General features: G+C 43.4%; 1 protein-coding gene across 1 annotated transcript in view; it reads right to left on the bottom strand.

Moving 5' to 3' along the window:
- The window catches only part of sulf1 (sulfatase 1), a 367,408-nt gene extending 347,284 nt beyond the window's left edge, over positions 1–20,124 (bottom strand). Inside the window, exon 1 of the mRNA XM_059982554.1 lies at positions 20,044–20,124. The gene's annotated coding sequence lies outside the window, so the exon portion shown is untranslated. The remainder of the gene's footprint in view (positions 1–20,043) is intronic.
- Between the last annotated feature and the right edge of the window lie 3,158 nt (positions 20,125–23,282).

Below are 23,282 nucleotides of genomic sequence, written 5' to 3'. Positions count from 1 at the left end.
ATGTTGAAGAAATGGATGAGGTGATTTTCTTTTCTCAGATTATGAGCTTTTGTAGCTCCCTTCCTCAAAAGGCAGTGGAAACAGAAAGCTGGAATATTTTTAAGGCAGAGGCAGATTGATTCTTGATAAGTGAAGGAATGAAGGGTTACTTGGGTTGATAGTGATGTGGAACTGAGGTCAGAAATTTGTCATTTAATAACAGCCATGATTTTATTAAATGGCAGACCATGAAAAGGGGTCAATTGGCCTCATCCTATTCCCAAGTCATTTTCTTGTATGTTGGAGCTCATTAAAGCGCTTACTGTCTCTATTCCAACTCACAGCACCTTGCTCATCCACCCAAACTCATTGAATAGCATTGGCTTCCTGTCCAATGTGCCTCAGTTTTAAAAATCTCCACCCATGTTTCCAAACCCTCCATGGGTTCATTCCTCATCTCTGTATGTCTTCAAGCCCTACAGCCCTTAGGCTTCTGTGCTCCTTCATGTTTAATGATTCCATAACAGTGAATAACTGCCTCGTGAGAAGACATTGGAATTTATTTCCTCAGTATTCCTGACTCCATCCTCCTCCTTTAACATGCTCCTTAGAACCTACCACCACCACCACTCTTTTAGTTATCCATGTAACTGTGTCTTCCATAGACAAATTTTGTTTGCTTTCACCCTGAACATATTGTTGTCTGCTGACGCAGCTTCTTCAGGACACAATGAATGTAACTTTGCACGCACATGTGCAGTTCTGGTTTTCCAGAAAACTAGTCTTAATTTTCAGATCATTTTCATAAAGTAATGAAATTCTGGTTCAAATCTGGAGAGATCTCAGCTGTATCTAAAAATACTCCTGTGGTTCACCTTGAATGATTTCTTTCTCCTTCGCTGTGTATTCATTCAAATGGTGCTAACTTTGCTGAGAAAGGCACGGCAAAGTAGCACATTAAACATGACACAAATTGAACACATGGATTTTAAATATGAGGCATTGACATTGCAGGATGTTACAAAGGAGAAAACACATGACCAATCCCTGGAGAAAGCACTTGCCTCATTTTGGGAATTAGAAAATCTGATCCACAGATTCTTCATCCTGGCTGTGCAACAAATGGAGCACTTTTCCCGTAAACGGCATTCCTGGGCAACGGAGGCATCACAAGCGAAGTTATGATTTGTGAGTCATAGTGTCATGTGATCATATCATACAGAAAACAGCCCTTCACCATGTGATGCCTGTGCTCAAGTACCCATCTATAGCACAGCCAATTATCTGCACTTGGTTATTAGCCTTCTATCCCTTGGTGGTGCAAGTGCTCATCCAGATACTTTTAAAGTATTGTAATAGCACCTGACCTCACAACCCACTTAGGCAGCCCTTTCCAGGTTCTAACCACCAGCCGAATGAGAAATATTCTTCCTCTATCAGGTTTTCCTCCATGCCAAAATATACAGCCTATCCAGTCTCTGCTCACCACTGAAATGCCCCATTCCTGGCAAGATATTGGTGAATCCTCTGCACCCTCTCCAGTGTAATCAGGCTCATCCAACAGCAAGGAAAGTGTGATATTGCAACACATGTGAAAGTACAGGTCTGCTGATCAAGGATTTCAGTTTTTATCAACGCTTCTTCTTAAAATACTTTTCTATACCAGTGTTGGATGAGTGGATGGTAACTATGGTTTCCTCTCTTTCAAATGACACAACTTTGTTTCTTTTGGGAAAAGTAAGAGCTGTGTGGAAGAGCGACAGTATGGAAGTTCTGTACATGGCACAACAGAAATTCAATGCGGGTGGTTCAGCACTGCCTCCCTCACTTGTGGCTGCAGCCACTGAGAGGACAAGAACAACAATGACTGACATCTCCAGATCGCCAATAACTCAACGTATTGGACACATGTTATTGATGGTCAACTGGAGATTTTTAACACTATTTCACACAATGAGGTGGGCAGTACTGAACTTTCTTTGATGAGTTTCCATCATTCATTGTGCAGACCTTACACACTACAGCTACAGGCTCTTGAATAGACATCTTGAATGATAAGATGGACTTCTGGCCCCAAAATCTACCTCATTATGACCTTGCAGATTATTCTTTACAGGTACTGCACTGTTTTGTTTGCTTTTACACTTTATTCTGCATTATTGTTCTTTTACCTAATTTTAGCTCAATACACTGTGTAATGATTTGATCAGTACAGACAGTATGCAAGATAAGCTCTTCACTGTACATGTGACAATGCCAATAATGATATCAATAGTTTTCGGGGCAAATAAAGTTGTGAATAACTCCTGCCTTGCTCAATTCCAAGAGCAAGTCTTATAAAGAAGATTGAGTAAGTAGGTTTAGATTGTAGCTCCTGCACTGAATGAGAGTAAGAGTTCCAGATGGAAAGTAAAGCTCTCAGAGCACATGTATTATGTTATTAGTCCATTAGCGAAATGGAATGGGATCCAGTTGATCAGCCCCAGGGAATCATAATAGTTTTGTTTTCCTTATTAATTAATGACTGAAATCTTTAACCGATTCATTAATTTTAGAAATGGACTTGAAGTCAATTAATATAACAATGTATACATACAGACAAAGAGATAAATTATGCTCTTGCTACTATTTTAGTTTCTTTTCATTAATAATTTATACATCTACAAGAGTATATCATATAACATTTTATGATTCTATACAGAAGACTTTTGCAAAGATACTGAGGGGAATGTGACGACATGTATCCTGATTTGTCTGGAGACTAGAAAGAAAAGGTAGGATTAAAAACCAGCTTCTCAGACTCCAAAGCTACAGTAAATAGCACATTTGATAAGAATTCATATTTTGACAAATCTTATTTACTGGAACAATAATATCCTAGTCTGATTCAGGTTAAATACAATGTTGTGTACAATTCTGAGAATTCTTCAAAGGAATGGTTAAAATACAATGAAAAATATGGTGCGATTCTTCACAGATTTGAGCGTAATAGCCCCACAGTGTACAGTCATTCCAACACACAGCAACACAAGAGAATGCAGAAATTGATAGTCCATCTCAGGCACAGCTCTCCACCTCTGGCAACATCTGCAGGAAGTACTGCCTCAAGAAGATACCATATATCTTCAGGGATCCCCAACAACCTCATCATGCCCTCTTCTGATTGCTACTGCTAGACAGGAAGCACAGAAGCCTAGAGTCCCACACCACCCCGTTCAGGAACAACTAGTTTCCTCCTACTATCAGGTTCTTTGAACTGACCTGAACAATCCCCACCTTACCTCTGTAATAGAACCCTACAGACTATTTCTTACACTGTTAAGGACGTGTCTCTGATTGTGCCTTTCTTTTTGCACTAACATCTGTTTTTTCATCTTATTATAATTGTTTCCATCTCAGTACTGTATGATGTATGTATAATTTACTCTGTATTCTGTGTGTTGTCTGTACCCATGGCCCTGTGATACTGCTATGGATAAGGTAGGCATAGTCTTTTCCCCAGGGCTGGAAAGTCCAATATTAGACGGCACAAATATAAGATAAGAAGGAAAAGTTTTTTGAGAGATCTGAGAAGTAGCTTCTTTACACACTGGGTATTGAGTAACTGGAATAAAGTTTCAGAGGAAGTGGTCAAAATGGGTACAATTGCAATATTTAAGATATGTTTTGATAGGTACATGATGAGGAGCGGCTTGGAGAATTATGGGCCAAATGTGGATGGCAGGGAATAGCTGGGAGGATGTTTTTGTCAGCACAGAACAGTTGGGCTGAAGAGCCTGTTTCCCTACTTTATAACTCTATAATATTAAAATGATAATCACCAGAAATGTAATGCTAAGCAAATTATTGGGGCTTTAGTCTTCTGATCCTGGTGGATTACTAAACTGATAGCTTGGTTTCAACTTTCCAAAGTTCCTTAGATTGGCAGAAGATTCAGACGGATGGACATAGCAAGTATAATTCTTTAATTCAAAAATGAAGGAAATAGCAAGAAATAGCAATGATTGGAGATCTATCAAGAAGTAACATGTCAGGTAGAAAATGGGGAATCAGCAGATTTCCAGAAGGCACTTGATAAGGTGCCGCATCAAATATAATTACAGAAATAAAACATAGAAACATAGAAAACCTACAGTACAGTACAGGCCCTTTGGCCCACAATGCTGTGCCGAATATGTACTTACTTTAGAAATTACCTAGGGTTATCCATAGCCCTCTATTTTTCTAAGCTCCACGTACCTATCCAAGAGCCTCTTAAAAGACCCTATTGTATCTGCCTCCACCACCATCGCCAACAGCCCATTCCATGCACTCACCACTCTGCGTAAAAAACTTACCCCTGACATCTCGTCTGTACCAACTTCCAAGCACCTTAAAACTGTGCCCTCTATTGTTAGCCATTTCTGCCCTGGGAAAAAAGCCTCTGACTATCCACATGATCAATGCCTCTCATCATCTTATACACCTCTATCAGGTCACCTCTCATCTTCCATCATTCCAAGGAGAAAAGGCCGAGTTCACTCAACCTATTCTCATAAGGCATGCTCCCCAATCCAGGCAACATCCTTTTAAATCTCCTCTGCACCCTCTCTATAGTTTCCACATCCTTCCTGTAGTGAGGTGATCAGAACTGAGCTCAGTACTCCAAGTGGGGTCTGACCAGGGTCCTATATAGCTGTAACGTTACCTCTCGGCTCTTAAACTCAATCCCACTGTCAATGAAGGCCAATGCACCGTATGCTTTCTTAACCACACAGTCAAGCTGCGCAGCAGCTTTGAGTGTCCTATGGACTCAGGGCCCCAAGATCCCTCTGATCCACATTGCCAAGAATCTTATCATTAATACTATATTCTGCCATCATATTTGACCTACCAGAATGAACCACCTCACACTTATCTGGGTTGAACTCCATCTGTCATCATATAAGCTGATGCTGTAGGAAGTAACATAGCATCATAGGTAGAAAATTGACTGGTTCACAGGAAACAGAGACCAGGCATAAGAGGGACTATTTTGAGTTGCCAAAGAAGAACAAATGGTATGGCACAGCTTTGTTACTTGTCCGCACCTTTTTACATTTTATTTCAGTGATCAGGCTGAAAGTGCCGAAGCTACGGTGGCAGATGATACAATGTGGAAAAGTAGGGAGAGTAAAAAGATCTATAGATAGGTTAGGAGAGCTGTTAACAATATGGCCAATTTTTGTAACTTATGTATTTTTGGTAACCAATCACACCTATGAGGTTCCATTATAATTGGCCGAGTATTTTAAAGGACACAGGTGCTCTTCTGCATTGAGTCAAGTGGATTAGTTGCTGCTCAGACTAAACATCAGAATGGGGAAGAAATTTGATTAAGCGTCTTTGACTGTGGAATGATAGTTGAGGAAGTGTGCGTATCCTAGAAATTCAAACTTTAAATGCCTTATTAATGAGAGAGGTCAGAGGAGAATGGCTGGACAGGTTCAAGCTGATAGAAGGGTGACAGTACCTCAAGTGACGACGCCTCACAACAGTGTTGCATAGAAGAATCTTTGAAAACACAAAATGTCGAACCTTGAAGTGGATGGGCTGCAGCAGCGGGAGACCATGAACATACAGTCAGTGGCCACTTCATTAGTTACCGGAATTACTTAATAAGTAGCCACTGAGAGCATGTTGCTTTGAGGCAAGACTATTGGGGTACATTTTATGTAGTTGTGTAAAACAGATGGTAGCAAATTAATACAAAAGATTCTGCAGATGGTGTTAAACTTGGGCGACACACACAAAATGTTGGAGGAACTCAACAAATTTTGATGCTGCCTGACTAACTGAGTTTCTCCACCATTTTGTGTGCGTGTTGCTCAGGATTTCTAGCGTCTGCAGGATCTCTTGAATTAATTTGCTGTCATCTGTTTAACAGACAAGTTAACAACCACTTTGTTCCTGATTTTTATTTCTGTCAACTTCAATGGAAATAAAATAGTTGAAGTGAGTTAGATGTAATGCAGGCTTTGACAATCCATTACTTCACTGTATATCACAGGGAGGAAACTAATCTTACCACACCTTAACTGAATTCTCACCGACAGAGCAAGTGCATTTAGCTGCAGAGATCCATGTCATATCATTAAGGTGTGAAATATGAAGGGCAGCTTTGGAAGCCATGAGAGACAGAGAGGTTGTGGTACAACAGCATTTGCTTGCAATAGGTAGCATTTAAAGAAACTTTACATACTTGTTTTCCTTATAGAAAGAAAAATTGGTCTAATAATGAATTGTAAGATAATTTAAAAGTATGAAATCTAAGGTAAATCATGAAATCCAAGGACAAGATGCTTTTTAGAATTAAGCAAAAAAAAATCCAGATAAAGTGAAAATACAATATTTTTTAGTGAGAGAAGAATAAAAGCAGACAGTGAGATTTCTTTTAGCTAATAAAAAGCACAGCGAGACAAATATTTGTTCCATTCTTCATATAAGACACAAACGGCTTCCACAAGGCTCCAGTGCAAATAAGGAATTCAAGGAAATTAGTATTAATAAACAAATGTAGCAACATTTTGGCTGGAGACCAAATGTATCATTTCCAAGTATGCTGATGACATGAAACTAAATGTGAATGTAAGTGGTGATAAGATCGCAAAGAGGCTTCAAAAGCAATTAGGGAGACAATTAGTTTATTAGCCTTTATTGCAAGAGGATTTGAGTGTAAGAGTAAGGAAGTCTTATGATAATTATATAGAGCTTCAACAAGTTCACACCTGGAGTACTATACAGAATTTTGGTCTCCTTTCCTAAAGAATGATAGTTTTGTTATAGTGGGAATGCAACAAAGCTTCTCATGACTGGTTCCAAGGATGTCTGATGTGCCATATGAGTAGATCAGCCACAATCTTGTTGAATTGAAGGGCTTTATGACGTGGCAATTCCTATTTTTAAAATCTTATTCATTTATTTACTTATTTATTGAGAGATACAGGGCAGAACAGGCCCAACTACCTATTGAACATTCACCTAATCACAGGACAATATTTAATCACCACTTAACCTGTTAAATAGTTGAGTATCCCTTATCCAAAATGCTTAGGGCCACAATTCTTTTGGATTTCAGAAATTTTTTTAAATTTTGGAATATATAATGAGATATCTTCGGATCACCATAATTTCTGATTGAATTTATGAGCTACTGGCAGGCAATCTTTGTCTTACATTTGTAAGTACTGAACAGTAAAAATTATTACATATCATTGATATAATGAAAAAATGAATGTGTGCTAGGTACTCCATCAGGACTAACTTTCAAGGGTCTCGGCCCAAAACGTCAACAGTGCTTCTCCCTATAGATGCTGCCTGGCCTGTTGAGTTCCACCAGCATTTTATGTGTGTTGTTTGAATTTCCAGCATCTGCAGATTTCCTCGTGTTTGCTCATTGAATTTCTCTGCTGCTTTGTGATCAGCAGTCATTTTTAACAACGTAGTTCTGTGCTTTTTCATAAATTTCACAGATTCAAAGTACATTTATTATCAAAGTATGTATACAGTGGTTCCTTAAGGTTGTTATAGCTGGGGATGGTAACGGTGACAAGCTCCCACCACCTATTAAATGCTCAATGGTGTGCGGCTCCAAAAGTCTCTGACAACCAAGTCCAGGTCCTGGCGTTCACATGTGGCTTAGCTACTAAGCCCAATGGAACTGTTTCTACTGACAGAAGGAGGGGCAAAGGCGGGTCACTGGTGCCTTAAAACCAGTCACTTTGGGCAGACGGGGCTTGTCAGCCAGGTTGGTAGCTCACCTAGGAGAAGGAAAATTCTGATTTCAAACCTCCATGCCTTACGGCTAAACCCACTCATGGGGAAGGCTTCAGGAATAAACCCCGAGGGAAAAGTCTGGAACTGGAGTCCCTAAGGCCACCCTACATTGAGTTCAAAGCTAACCGGCAACTCCTGTGATGCTGCTGCTAGCAAACTGTATCGGTCTCTGTTGTTCCTTCAGATGCATGGAGAGGGGAAATCTGCTACATGGCCAGCAGCCTGCTCTCCATATCATACTAACCAGGCTTGCATACCTAGACAGCTAGGATGCAATACCCATGGCAATCTCTAACTGAGGGAGGCCACAGACTCAGACATATGCAGTGTACAATCCTGAGGTTCTCCTTCCCACAGCCTGCTGAATATTCACAATTACCTTCAATTTTCAGTTCGGTGTGATAGGTCTCTGCTTGTTTCATGATCAGCATACTAATGAATCCAATGCTGATGAATCCATTCTTTCAATACACGATCAAGGTCTTCATCTTTCACTTTAATCAGCGTTTTTCTATTTTTCATTAAATACTGTTCATTACATATGTGAGGTCACTTCTCAGAACTGTTCGTGGTGCACAGAGACTTGAGCATCCCAGTGTCTTGTGGAATTTTCCAATTGTGATGTCGTGTGACGTCTCAAACAAATTTTGGATTTTGGATTGGCTTTTCGGATAAGGAGTCCTCAACGTGTACCATCAGCCTCAATCCTGTCTTCAAACTAAGTACTATAGAGGGACGTAATCACATTGCAAAGCTGCAAAGTCTGAAAACTTTTATTCCTATATTACAAATTAATGATTGAAAAGTCCTGTGGCAATTCATTAATATTACCCAATGCACATAAAAATAAAGCACTTTAGCAGTATGATAGCAAAAGTTAATGACTTGCAAAATTCTGTTACATAATTGAGAAAACATTGATAATGTCATGGGAACAAAGCAATAATATATTTATTAGATGGGAAGACTTTGATTGAAACATCTGTTGCAGGCAATTTAAATGCAATAAATCAGAATTCTGTAAATTGGTCTTTCTAACTGGATTTACAGCTTGAGTTATTATTTTTGTGCATATGTGCTTACCTTTATTACACTTCACACCACAAACTAAATATTGCTACTATATTACTATTTAATTTGATGATTTTTTTAATATATATTTTGATCTTTCAATGTAAGACAGAAGAAACACTGGGCCACAGATTCAATCAGGCAACATCTGGGAATGTAAAAGAATACTGTAAACAAGAGTTTTATATGTCTTAAAAACGAAGAGCACAGAAGCGAACTTTCAAATATAATGTACTATTTTCAACCACAATGTACCATTAAAAACAATTAAATGCCTTCACAATAGGCAGTGATGATTGTGAGTGTTGGTTGCAAGGTTAATGAGAATTTATTCAGGATATGCACTGGTTGGTCAAGCTGTGAATAGGTGAAGTTCTGAAGACTAAAAGGATTAAGAGTTATAAAAAAGATTGAAAGCACTCAGGGCAGACGAAGGTAGGAACATTACTTAAGGAGATAACCAACGCAAGGCAGGTTCTGATGGTGGACTCCACAGGCATGGGATCTCCTTGAACTACTGGTGAAGCTATCCTCACAAGCATTGTAAAATCCTTCTTCTGTACTGGTTTTTTAAATAACAAAATATACTTTATTCAAAAATAAAATTATGTACAATAAACCATTCAATGACTCTCAATCCTTTACAGATGTTTCCACTGTATTCTATACATTTCCTCACTTTTTGACTCTCACGTGGCACTCTGTTGTTTCAGCTTTACACACTATTGTTGAGAGGTATACTCTCTGTCACCCGACCCCTCCCACTCCCGCAGGAGAAGACCCTAAACCATGGTCCTTCCCCACCGAGTTCTTGTGGCAGCTGTACCAAGTTTCAGTGCGTCCCTCAGCACATACCCCTGCCAGTTGGCAGCATTCTCCCACAGACATCTCCACGTGCTGGAAGACCATCAAGTTTCGGGCTGACCAAAGGGCACCTTTCACTGAGTTGATGATCTGCCAGCAGCACTGGATGTTGCTCTCCCCAAAATAATGGCCAGGCATGCATTGCGTGCTGTAGGATGCCACCGAGCATGCCTGGGCACACACATCAGGCTCAAGGAGGAGGTTATGCGACGTACATTAAGTCCTCAGTTTCCTGTTACATTTTGCAGGAGAACATAACAATAACGTGCTGTGATTTCCGGCCAACTTTTCTAGTCAGCATATAGTATCTGAGTTTTTCTTCAAATTGTTTTTCACCCTTTGCCGTCTGATTGAGATTGTAGCAAATCAGCCATTATGTCGTTGCCTAACAACATAATTAAGCAACATACAAAGTAGACCTTCATTTTTCTCCCCGTAGGATTATCTGCCATTAAATTGATGATTAATGGAGTATCACAGGCTCAACTAACAATAAAACCAAAGTGTTTATTTTCCCTCTGAAACAATTGTCTGTAGTAATTAGGAAGGATTTTAGGGAACAGTGGTTTTGATTTGAGAGTACAAGCAAGAACCCAAATAATACATAAATGACTTCAGTTCAGCAACGTTTATGTGGTTGCTTTTTATTTCTCCACAATGAATAGCTGTTCCCAGCCGGCGAAGGGCTAGTTATTTGAAACCACCTTTCACTTGTACAAACACATGAAGGCCTAGTTTCCACTTGTAAAAACAGATGACGGCCCATGTGCTTCCCCTATTTAATATCAACAGAAAGCCTCTACCAAACGCTGGACCCTTGGGATTCCTCCTCTCTTTTTTGGTTTGTTTTTAAATCATCTGAAAAACAGACCTGGAATCATTTCTGTCAGGTATAACAGTAGGTTCCAGGCTGCTCTAATTTTCTGCATGTAAACTGCTGTGATTCAATCAAGCTTAAAAGTACAATATTAAAACAAAATAGGCCAGCTGCAGACAGGGATTAAAATCATATCGAAAGTTAAGCTCACCATGTAGATGTCATTTAGAAATTGTATGGTTCAATTTCTTTCTTTAGGTAAAATAAACAAGAATTTTGGAAAATGGTTAAAAGTAAATTGTTTAAGCAACAACATAATAGCTGAATTGCTTTGGTTTTACATGGTTTGATCTAAAAAAATGCAATAATAGCTTCAATACTTAGAGGCTTATTTCACACTCCCAAGTGCTGCTTGTTGGTTCCTTTAGCCTCTTCGACTAGCCTGTGATGTCCATTGCTTCAGGATGCTGAAATCCCCCAGGACAAGATTCTCATAAAAGATTTGTAACTTGATAGTACCAACACCATGCAACAGAAGAATTGCTAGCTATTATCCTCAAAGTGTACCAATCTTGGATTACCTAAGGCAGCCACATGATGCTCTCCTTAGATGAGACCACAATAAAGAGAACGTAAGTACTTTTTTCCCCATGTGAAAATATTACACATTTTTTTTAAGATAATTATTTTAATCTTCAATAGGACGCATGTTTTCTGGGCTGTCTTTGGGTCAGTGAATGGCATTGTCACTTCTGGGTCAGATAGTAATAGATTCAAGTCCTACTCTGAGGCTTGGATTTAAAAAAAACTCAGTTTCATTTCAATGCTGGGAGAGTTCTGCGCTGCCATTGACATAGTCTCCTGGATAAGACATCAAGCCACAGGTCCATCTGCTTTGGCAGATGAACTGTAAGGCTTGGAGCTGCAACCCTTACTGTTTGTCATTAACATTACAACCTGGATAAAAAACTGGAGCTACGATTGGTGATTTTGCAGTTGTCATAAAATTGGTGGTGTTACTGACAGCAAGGAGGAAAAGCTTGGAATATGGAAAGATATTAGAAATATAGAAAACCTACAGCACAATACAGGCCCTTAGGCCCACAGAAGGTCTGATGGACTGTTGTGGATTCATGATCGACGACATCTACTGCTTCCAGGACTTTGCTGGGTTCTTCGATGTCACCTTCCGACGACCCGCAGGGTGGCAGAAGTTGCTCCAGCTGTTCCAGGAGAAGGGGAGAGAGGCGCCGCTGTCGCTGCTACAAGCACAGCCCCCCTTTGCTGCCGCCCAGCAGGAACGGACCGTCACCGTGCACATGTTCAACCCTTACGTGCCGGTGGCCGACGTCCTTACATTCCTCGCTCGGTATGTGGAGAGCGTAGGAGCTTGTCTGGACGTGAAGGACAGCCTGGGGTGCTGGACCAGCAAACGGCAGGTGAAGGTGAAGCTGAAGGTCGACTCCAATGGCAGCGTCGTCTGCCCACCCTCGGTCTTCGCCATCGGAGGGAACCGAGGCTACCTGGTCTACGCCGGGCAGCCCAGGGTGAACTGCAACTGCGGCAAGGCGGGGCACGTCGCAGCCCAGTGCAGAGCTACAATCTGCAAGAACTGCAAGGTGGAGGGCCACTTCACCAAGGACTGCACGCAGGCCAAGTCCTGCAATCTCTGTGGAAGTACCGACCACCTGTACAGGACCTGTCTGAAACATGCTGGCACCTATGCACAGGCGACCAGGGCAGGTGCTGGCACTGGAAGGGCCCCGGATGTACCCGTCACCCCTGCAGAGGCAGTGCCCGAAGCAACGGAAGACGCCAGCAGAGGAGAAGGCACAGCCACCCCGAGGGCCCCCTCCCCCTTGCAGACCCTGCTGGACCTGCCACAGAAAAAGGAGGAGGAGTCCATGGAGGAGGGGAGAGCCGAGGGGGAGGACGGCTGGAGCGTTGTAGGTAAATGAAAGAAGGCCCAAAAAGCTCCGGCCAAACGACAGAGGGTGGAACGGAAGGAGCGCGGGAAGAGGAGGGCAGGGGACCACACAGCCCCCAGCAACCTGGCCACTTCAGATGAGGAAGGAGTTGGGGGAGGCCAGCAGCTGTCCCGGCAGAGGAAGCGGCGGACAAAGCCAGCGAAGAGGAGGAGAGAGAGTGGGGAAAGTCTGCTGGCCACCCCCCAAGGACAAGCGCAGGAGGCGGAGACCACCAGAGACCCCCAGCTCCGGGAACCCCGGAGCAGAGCCACGTCTGGCGCTTCGCAACCTGAAGGGGCAGCAGGCCTGGGAGACACCAAGCCCCCAGGCACAGAACAGGAACTGCCACACCCAGGGGAGGATAACCTGCAGTTCCTGAGCCCACAGAAGGTGAAGGACTTCACAAAGGCATGAAGGCTCAGGACTGCGAAGGTAAGGACAGTGTGCTGCTGAAATAAAGAACTTTAAATGGCGGAGAATTCACTGGCATCTGTCAATGTGTGCAGTCTGAAGAGTACCAGGCGATGCGTCAGCACGCTCCAGTACTTGGACTCGGTCAAGGCCGACGTGACCTTCCTCCAGGAGAGCGGACTGCCACACCTCCGCAACTACCCGAGGCGGTCACGTTGGTGGACCCGGGGTTTGTCGGTGTGGTCGGGGGGTAACGACTATCGCGCTTCCGGCCTGGGGATTCTGCTACGAGGAGGCAACTTCGCAATCACCCAAGTCAAAGAGGTGGTTGCCAGGCGCCTCCTGGTAGCAGACGTCAAATACTGGGGCACTCCGCTCCGGCTGGTCAACGTGTACGCCTCCCCCGTGCGGAGCGAGCGGCTCCCACCGCTGCTGGTGACGTCCCGGCCAGTCGTTCTGTCCGGAGACTTCAACTGCACCATAGACGTGGCTGGACGATCCGGCAGGCTGGACGGTACCTCCAGACTCCTGATGGATACGGTGAAGACAGCTAAGCTGCACGACGCCTTTGGCTGCCCCACAGGGGGAGCTCAGCCGCAAGCCACCTGGACACGATCGGACGGCTCAGCCCGTTCCCGGATCGACTTCCTCTTCCTGTCAGAGCCCCTCGTGGTCAGACGTCACGCCGGTGTTCTTCTCCGACCACTGCCTCCTGCGAGCCACCTGTCACCTGCGGGAGGACCGGAAGGCAGGGAGGGGGACGTGGAAGCTGAACGTCAAGCTGCTGACCCCAGAGAACATGGAGGAACTAGAGAAGTACACAGGTTGGAGAACCTTGAAAGCCCTCTTTGATTCCCCGGTTCACTGGTGGGAAGCCACCAAGGAGAACATCAAGAGGTTCTTCATCCGCAAGGGCACCCAGAGAGCAAGGCGGGGGCAGAGGGAACTGCGTAAACTCCTGACAAAGTTGCAGTTGAGGGGGGTGGATGTCAGGGAGAAACTGCGGGACGTGAAGGGCCGGCAGGCCCAGCACTTTGCCGCCGAGTCCTCCAAGATCATCTTCCGATCGAGGGACTGAACCATGGAGCAGGACGAGACATGCTCACGATTCCTCTTCCAAAAGGTGCACAGTGGGAGCTCTGTGATCCTCAACCTTAGGGAAGAGGACGGCTCAGTCGCGTCCTTGCAGGCAGACATACTGAGGATCTGCAGGTCCTTCTGTGCCGGTCTATACGGAGAAAAGGCCACGGACTCCACAGCCTCCCGCAGCTTCCTGTCGTCTATCACGCAGGTCTTAGACGACGGCAAGCGAGAGAGTCTGGAGCAGCCGCTGACCCTGGATGGGCTGACTGGCTCCGACCATTCCTTTGAGTCGGGTAGGATTCCCGGAAGTGACGGGAGAGTGTGGAGCAGCCGCTGACCCTGGACGGGCTGACTGGCTCCGTCCGTTCCTTTGAGTCGGGTAGGACTCCTGGAAGCGACGGCTTACCGGTCGGGTTGTATTCGGCTCTGTGGAACAGGATGGGCCCCGACCCGCTGGAAGTGAACAACGCTACGCTCCTGGCGGGCAGCATGTCCGAATCCATGAGGAAGGGCATCATCACCCTCATCCACAAACAGAAGGGGGAGACGGAAGACATTAGGAATTGGAAGCCATCTCACTCCTGAATGTGGACTACAAGATCCTGTCCAAGACTCTCGCCAACAGAGTCAAGTCTGCACTGGAGCAGGTGATCCACCCGGACCAAACCTGTGCTGTACCGGGCAGGAAGATCTCAGACAGCCTCGCGCTGCTGAGGGACACTGATGCACCATCAATAACTCACACTGAGACGTAGGCGAGATATCGGCTTTTATTGACTGGAAGAAGGAACCAGGAGTGAGTGTCTATCATACAAGGTCCTGGAGACTGAGGCCGAGCGTCAGGCCGCAGGTCTCCTTTATACAGGGGCCTGTGGGAGGAGCCACAGGAGCAGTCAGCAGGGGCGTGTCCCGACAGGCACATAGTTCACCACAGACACCATTGCCTACGTGCAGGACAGGGGGGTGGACGCCTGCCTGGTCAGCTTGGACCAGGAGAAAGCCTTCGACAGGGTATTGCACACGTACATGGCGGATGTACTCTCCAAAATGGGATTTGGGGAGGGAATCCAGAATTGGATCAAACTGCTCTACACGGACATCTGTTGTGCAGTCCAGGTCAACGGGTGGGAAACAGACAGCTTCCCCATCAGGTCTGGAACCAGGCAGGGCTGCCCTCTCCCCCTCTGTCTTGTTAGTGTGCTGCATAGAACCCTTTGCCGAAGCCATCAGGAGGGATGAGGGCATAAGAGGGGTGACGCTGCCTGGCAGCGGAGGGACACAAGTCAAAACCTCCCTGTACATGGACGACGTCACAGTCTTCTGCTCTGATTTGAGGTCAGTTCGCAGGCCGATCAGCATCTGCGAACAGTTCGAGCAGGTGTCAGGGGCCAGGGTCAACCGCACGAAGAGTGAAGCCATGCTCTTCGGCAACTGGCCCGACTGGTCCAGTGTCCCCTTCACCATCAGGGCTGATCACGTGAAGGTGTTGGGAATCTGGTTCGGAGGGGCCGAGGCGTGCAACAAGAACTGGCAGGAACGGACTACCAAGGTGAAACAGAAACTGGGACTGTGGGGAGGACGCTCCGTATCGATAGCGGGCAAGAACCTGGTCATCAGGTGTGAGGTGCTCTCAGGGCTGCTGTACTGAGCGCAGGTGTGGCCAGTCCCCCGCTCCTTCAGCTCGGAAATCACCCAAGCAGTCTTCAAATTCGTCTGGGGATCCAAGATGGAACGGGTCAGACGGAGCACCATGCACAAGTCCCTGGACAATGGGGGCAAAAACGTTTCCAATGTCGTCCTCACCCTGATGGCCAGTTTTGTGTGTGGCTGCATCAGGTTGTGTGTGGATCCCAGGTACGTGGGCACCAAGTACCACTACGTGCCCAGGTTCTACCTGTCGTTCTGGCTATGAAGGATGGGTCTGGCCCCTTTCCCATGTAACACCCCTGTCAACTGGTCATTGCCGACATACCTGTCCTTCGTAGAGAAGTTCTTTCAGGCCATCAGGCAGTGGTCAGCACGTAAGGTCCTGCAGGCACTGCAGGAGAAGGAGCAGATGGACACAGTGGGGTGGTTCCCTGAGCAGACCGTCCATTTCACCTGGCAAATTGCCTCATCACCAGACCTCACCAACAGGCACCAAGACCTCGCCTGGCTGGCGGTGGGAGGGCCTTCCCAGTCCGATCCCTCCTGTACGCCTGGAACGTCATCTCCACACCCCTCTGCCCGCGGGAGGACTGCAGTGAGTCGGAGTCAGTGACCCACCTCTTTGCACACTGTGGGTTCGCTGAGAAGGTGTGGAGGAGGATGGAAGGGGCAGTGTCGAGGTTCATCCCCAGCAGCTGCGTAACAGAGGACTCTCTGATCTATGGGCTGTTCCCGGGGATGCACACCGAGACCAACATCTGGTGCTGCTGGCAGGTCATCAACTCGGTGAAAGATGCTCTTTGGTCGGCCCGAAACTTAATGGTCTATCAGCACATGGAGATGTCCTTGGGGGAATGCTGCTGACTGGCACACTCTCAGCTGCAGGAGTACGTGCTGAGGGACGCACTCAGGCTCGGTGCAGCCACCACAAGTCTAGGGTTCTTCTCCCATGGGAGTTGATGGGTGGGGGGGGGGGTTGGGGGTATACCCCTGGAATGTAAATATGAAAGAACAAAGTGCCACGTGGGTGGAAAAAACTTTTGAACTTTGAAAATGTAAAGACAGTAATGGTACCAACTGTAAAGAATTGAAAGTCTTTGAATGGTTATTGTATATAATTTTATTTTTGAATAAAGTATATTTTGTTTAATAAAAAAAAACTGTGTGGGTAATAGAAGCAGGTATGGTCACACTTGAGAACCACTTGCATAAATATTTGACTTGCTAAGATATAGAATGCTACAGATCAAGTACTGGATAATAGGGTTAGAGTAACTATTGTTCACAGAGCTGTAAAGACTAAGAATATGCTTAATTCCTGAGTAGTTATGTCTGGTCTCAGCAAAAGGGAAAATAGCAACAGTATCACAAAATCAATCTGAAATGCAAGCCAATGTCCTTGCTGCTGATTCCCATCCATCCATCAATCAGTTCAATAGATAAAGACATAATAAGGCTCAGCTGAATGATTCTAGGTTAGAAAATTCCTGGTGTTAATCGGAAAAGAATAGCTGATTTGGAAAGATAGTAGCGCACTGTTGGCACCGAAAAAATTGTAATCAATGCAGTCTACTCTATCTGAAGGAAAAATTAGAGACTCAGCTGGAAACTATGCATTCTGTCAAATTTTATTCTGGGCACAAATTAAGAGTTTTGATAGTTTTGGTTGTGGATGATATATTCATAATCCACATTGAAAGAAAGATTAGCTTTATTTATCGCATGAAATGGAAACAACGAAATGTACCAGAAGCTAGAGAGAGCAGGTCTGTGGCTCTGTGGCTCAGAAGGAAGTGGGAAGAGGAAGAGTGCAGTAGTGAGAGGGGATTCCACAGTTTGAAAAGCAGATCTGTGGGCATGAAAATAAAGTCTGGATAGTGATTTACCTCCCAGGTGCCAGGGTCTGGGCTATTTCAGATTGGGTCCACAGCATTCTAAAGAGGCAGGGTGAGCAATGAGAAGTCATGGTACATATTGGTACTGATGACATTAGGTAGGAAAAGGGAAGAGGTCCTGAACTGAGAATATAGGGAGTTTGGTAGAAAGCTGAAAAGCAGGACGTCCAGGGCAGTAATCTCCGAGTTGCTGCCCGTGCCACGTGCCAGAGAGGGTAAGAGTAGGATGATTTGTCAGATGAATGTGTGGCTGAGGAACTGGTGCAGGGGGCAGAGTTTCAGATTTTGGGATATTGGGATCTCCTCCTCAGGGAGGTATGACCTGTACAAAAGTGATGAGTTACACCTGAACACAAGGGGTACCGATATCCTTGTAGACAGGTTTGCCAGATCCGCTGGGGAGGGCTTAAACTCATTTGGCAGTGGATGGGAACCAGAACAATGGGGCTGAGAATGGGGCAGTTGGTATAGAAGTAGATGCAGTGTGTGGGGAGACTGAGGGAAGTCAGGCAGATGATAGCGTGATGAATACAGGACTGAAGGTGTTATATTTGACTGTCTGCATAAGGTCTTGTGGTGCAGTTAGAGATCGACATGTTGTGGGCATCACTGCGTCATGGCAGAAAGAAGATCATGTTTAGGAGCTTAATATCAAAGGATAGACATTAAATTGAAAGGACAGGCAGGTAGACAGAGGGGGTGTGGAGGCACTGTTGGTCAAAAGTGAAATCAAATCCTTAGAATGAGGTGACATAGGATTGGAAGATGTTTAATCCTTGAGGGTAGAGTTAAGAAACTGCAAGGGTAAAAATACCCTGACACGAGTAATATACAGGCCTTGAACAGTAGCCAGGATGTGGGATACAAATTACAATGGGGGATGGAAAAGGCATGGAAAAAGGTCAATGTCACAATTGTCATGGGGGATTTTAATGTGCAGGTAGATTGGGAAAATCAGGTTGGTTCAGAATCTCGAGAAGGGATTCATAGAATGGCTACAAGGTGGCTTTTTAGAGCAGATTGTGATTGAGCCAACTTTTACCTTCTGGAAGGTTCTGGATCCCAAGAGAAGGAATTTGTAGAGTGGTGGCTTTTTAGAGTAGCTTGTGATTGACCAACAGAAGGTAACTTGAAAACAATAAGGAGAGAAAAAAAAGAAATATGATGGTAAGCTATTGAATAATATAAAGTTTTTTTCAGATAAATAAGGAGCAAAATAGGGGCAAGAGAGGATACTAGTCCATTGGAGGATAATGGGGATCAAAGCAATATTGGAAAACTTTAATAAGCATTTTGTGTCATTCTTCACTTTGGAAGACAATAACATTATGCCAGAAATTCAAGAGTGTCAGAGGGCAGAAATGAGTGTAGTCACTCTTACTGAAGAGAAAGTGCTGGAAAGCTGAAAGGTCTGTAGGTTGATAGGTTACCTAGACCAGATGAGCTACACTCCAGGGTTCTAAAAGAGGTAGCTGAAGTAGTAACCTTTTAAAAATCATTAGATTCTGTAACAGTTCTAGAGGACTGTAAGTTTACAAATGACACTCCATTCTTTCAGAAGAATGACTTCAATGCTTGGTAAGATGTTGAAGTCTATTTTTAAGGATGAATTTTCAGGGTACATGGAGGCACATGATAAAATGGGCCAAAATCCGCATGGTTTCCTTAAGGGGACATCTTACCTGACAAATCTATTGGAATTATTTGAGGAAATAGAGGGCAGGAGAGTCAGAGGATGTTGCTTACTTGGATTTTCAGATAGTCATTGACAAGATGCCACACACAAGACTGCTTAACAAGATATGTGCCCATGGTATTACAGGAAAGATACTAACATGAACAGAAAATAGTCTGACTGGCAGGAGGCAAAGAGTGGGAATAAAGGGGACCTTTTCTGATTGGCTGCTGAATAACTAATTGGTGTTAGGCCCACTTCTTTTCATGTTATATGTCAATGATTAGGATGATGAAATTGATGGCTTTATGCCAGGCTTGCAGATGATATGAAGGTCGGTGGAGGGGCAGGTAGTGTTGAGGAAGCAGGGTGCCTGCAGCAGGACTTAGATTAGGAGAAGGGACAAAGGAGTGGCAGATGGAATACAGCATGAGGAAAGTATATAGACTATTTTCTAAATGGGGAGAAAATTCAGAAATCAGAGTTCAAAGGGATTTGGGAGACCTTGTACAGGAAGTGTAACTTCCAGGTTGAGTCAGTGGTAAGGAAAGCAAATGCATTGTTCACATTCGTTTTGAGAGGACTTGGAGTATTGTGAGCAATTTTGGTCCCCGTATCTAAAAAAAAGATGTGCTGCCATTGGAAAGGATCCAGAGAAGGTTCATGAGAATTATTCCAGGAATGAAAGGGTTAACATATGAAGAGTGTTTGATGGCTCCAGACTTGTATTTGCTGGAGTTTAGAATCCTATCAAATCTTAGGATCCTATGAGTAACTCCGAATCACTTTCTGGATGTATTAATTCGCAATGAAAAGTTGTCATCTATTAATTGGAAGTACCTGTCTTGTCCTGTATGACTTAGAAATATTGATTTCAGATGTCCCACAACTGCTTTCATGAGATTTAGTACAAGTCAGCAGAGCCATCCCTGTAAAATATAAAAAGTAAATTACTATCAAATAATAACCGATAATTTTACAGTTAAAAGAAAAATTGTCTTGAAATTCTACCAACAACATTTAGACAGTGATTTTAGTAGTTTTGTCATAATTCAGAATGGTTTCATTTACTTATTTTCTTAAGATCATATTTTTGGCTTTTGAACTTCCTTAGAAGTTTGTGAAGATCTGGCATGATACCTAAAACTTAGACAATCTTCAACAGATTTGTGTGGAGTAAATTGACTGACTGCATCACAGCCTGTGTGGAAACATCAATGCTCTTGAACGTAAAATCCTACAAAAGTAGTGGACACAGTCACGGATAAAGCTCTCCCCACCATTAAGCACATCTACATGGAATGTTATGTCAGGAAGGCAACATCCATCTTCTGGGATCCTAACACCCTTATCATGCTCTCTTCTCACTACTACCATTTAGGAGGCTCAGGACTCACACCACAAAGTTCAGGAACTATTGTTACCCCCTCAACCATCAACTCTTGAATCAAAGGGGATAACTTCACTCAACTTCACTTGCTCCATCACTAAACTCTTTCCACGAGCAATGGATGCATTTTTAAGGACTCTTCATCACCTGTTCTCAAAATTTATTGCTTATTTATTATTACCATTTTTTTCTTTTTTTGTATTTGCACCATTTGTTGTCTTTTGCACATTGGTTATTCGCCTTCTTGGATGTGGTCTTTCATTGAATCTAATGGATTTATTTTTAAATATGATTTATAATTTAATTTTTTTATTATATTTATTTTGATTTGTAATTCAGGGAGCGCGAAGTGCAGAAACAAATATCACTGGGATGATTGTACCTCTAGTATCAATTGTTTGGGGACGATAAAGTAAAGTATTGAGTATGCCTGCAAGAAAATGTATCTCAGGGCTGTATGTGGTGATGTATATACATTTTGGTAATAAATTTACTTTGAACTTTGTAATTTAGTAATATATAGATGCCTTGATATCTTGCATATAGATCAGTTTTGAGTTCCAAATGTAAGAATCACTCAATGTGAATAAGTAGTAGCCTCATTCAGTGCTGATAACTTCACTCTTACTTAAGCTTTCATCACTAGAAAATATATTTAATTCAGCTGTGAAGGTATTTCATGGGGTAGTTTTTACTTATTGGTAAATCTGGACAATAAAGTTTACTTAATCATCCTTATCCTCACAGAAACTCTATAGTCGGTCAGAAATGGACATGCTTCATTCAATTACCCCTGGCTCTGAGAAATTATGTATCAAAAAGTTATGTAGCGTAAGAAAAAGTTCTGTGCTGGCAGCTTGCAGTTCATTCCTCTGTTTTAGATCCTAAAGAAGATATTTATGGCTTTTGGTCAGTCTAAGTGTGGGATTATTGAGTAAGTCTTTCTCATCCCCATTGGGTTTTAGACACAAAACCAACGCCAGGTTTCTATTTTTAACAAATCTGATGTGAGGTCATGAAACTGAGATGTTTACTCTTGCTCCACATGCACTGCCTGACCTGATGAGAATTTTCAGTACTTTGTTTTGTTTTTATGTTTTTATAGTTGCTCTATCGTCCTGTGATATTTAGTGTGAATATTCTCAGTCAGCTTCTCAGTACCTGGGGACTATTACATTTCACAGGAGGAAACCAACTGCAAGGCACAAAGATCTTATCAGGAATGGCTTTATCCATTGTCATGTGCCCTGAGAAACTCACCAAAGTCTTTAAGAATTTAAACTTTTATTCATTATAGATCCTTTGACTTGTAGTTTTTTTTTCTGAGTGAGCAATTATGTCTCCTTCAGCCTGCCCATAACTGAGGACATACAATGCTTCTATCGAAAATATCTCAATAGTTGGGACACATGGAATGGTAATCTCTTGTATTGCTAAACCTGCAAAATAAGTTTTCTTTTATCTTTAAATCAGATTTACATGGTACATTAGATGTGGCTTTTCTGATAGGTCTGCATTCTGTGATTAAAAACTTACCCTGGATATCAAGCCTGCAGTAGATTCTAAAGATTTAAAATACTGCTTTTCACAGTGCTCTCTTTATGTTGACACATCTGGTAAATCCAGCAGATGTTTGCTAACTTCAAATAATTAAATAATGAACCAGAGTGAGATATTTTAAAAAAATACATCTTTTTACATAACATATGCAAATAGACCTTTATGCAAATTGCTGGAACAGCTGAAATCCATTGCCTGCAATTACAGAGCAATGTTTTGCTGAACCCTGCAGAGAGTTATAATATCTCAGGGGAGTGTGGTAAAGTGCCTCTCCACAAGATGCTAGAATTGATTGCCTTGGGTTGGATGATGCATCATAAGAGATTATAAGGGATTTAGCAGTTCACAGACTAGACAGGTATTTGCAACCAGAGGCATACTGTTAGGGTAGAAGAAATCATTAAAATGGGTGAAAAATATCTTGGGCAGGGCAAGGGAATAGGCCTTTCATAAGAATATAAAAACATTAGAATGAGATGGAATGGGGCTCTAATAACTCCAGATATATTTCTTTATGCAAGGTATGACCCCATCCATGGGAGTGCTTGTACCCTAAAGATCTAAAGATAGAGACTAGCAGACATTGTTGTAAAAGTTTCTCAGAGCTCAAATGACACATATTCAGTTCTGCTTGGTATTTCTCAAGAAGCAAGCAGCCCATGCCTGCATGTGCGACACCAACATGGAATAAGGGGCAAGTAATATTCATATTCTCAAGCCTCCTCTCCCCTTCTGGCCATAGGTGAGGTTCTGGATGACTAGAGGGTGGCTGATATAGTACCATTATTAGACACGGGCAAGAAAAACAAGCCAGAAAACAATAAGCCATTGAGATTGAAATTGGTAGTGGAGTGGATTCTGAGAAGATCCATCAGCATTTGGAGAGACAGGGGTTGATTTAGGCCAGTCAGCACAACTTTACATTTAGGAAGTCATGTCTGTCAAATATCTTGGAGTTCTTCAAGAAGGTAGATGGGTGTAGAGTAGTGAATCTTGCCTACAGTATATGGACCTTTGACAAGGTCCCTCTAGGTAGTCTAGGGACCAGGTGAGGGTGTCTGATGATTAAAGACCCATAACATCATACAACCCCAGGTTCGTCACTGAAGACGTGTCCAAGCAGCACACG

The sequence above is a fragment of the Hypanus sabinus genome, chromosome 1 (assembly GCF_030144855.1).
Source record: "Hypanus sabinus isolate sHypSab1 chromosome 1, sHypSab1.hap1, whole genome shotgun sequence".
NCBI classification, from domain to species: Eukaryota; Metazoa; Chordata; class Chondrichthyes; order Myliobatiformes; family Dasyatidae; genus Hypanus; species Hypanus sabinus.
This window is presented reverse-complemented; position numbering and strand designations above follow the sequence as displayed.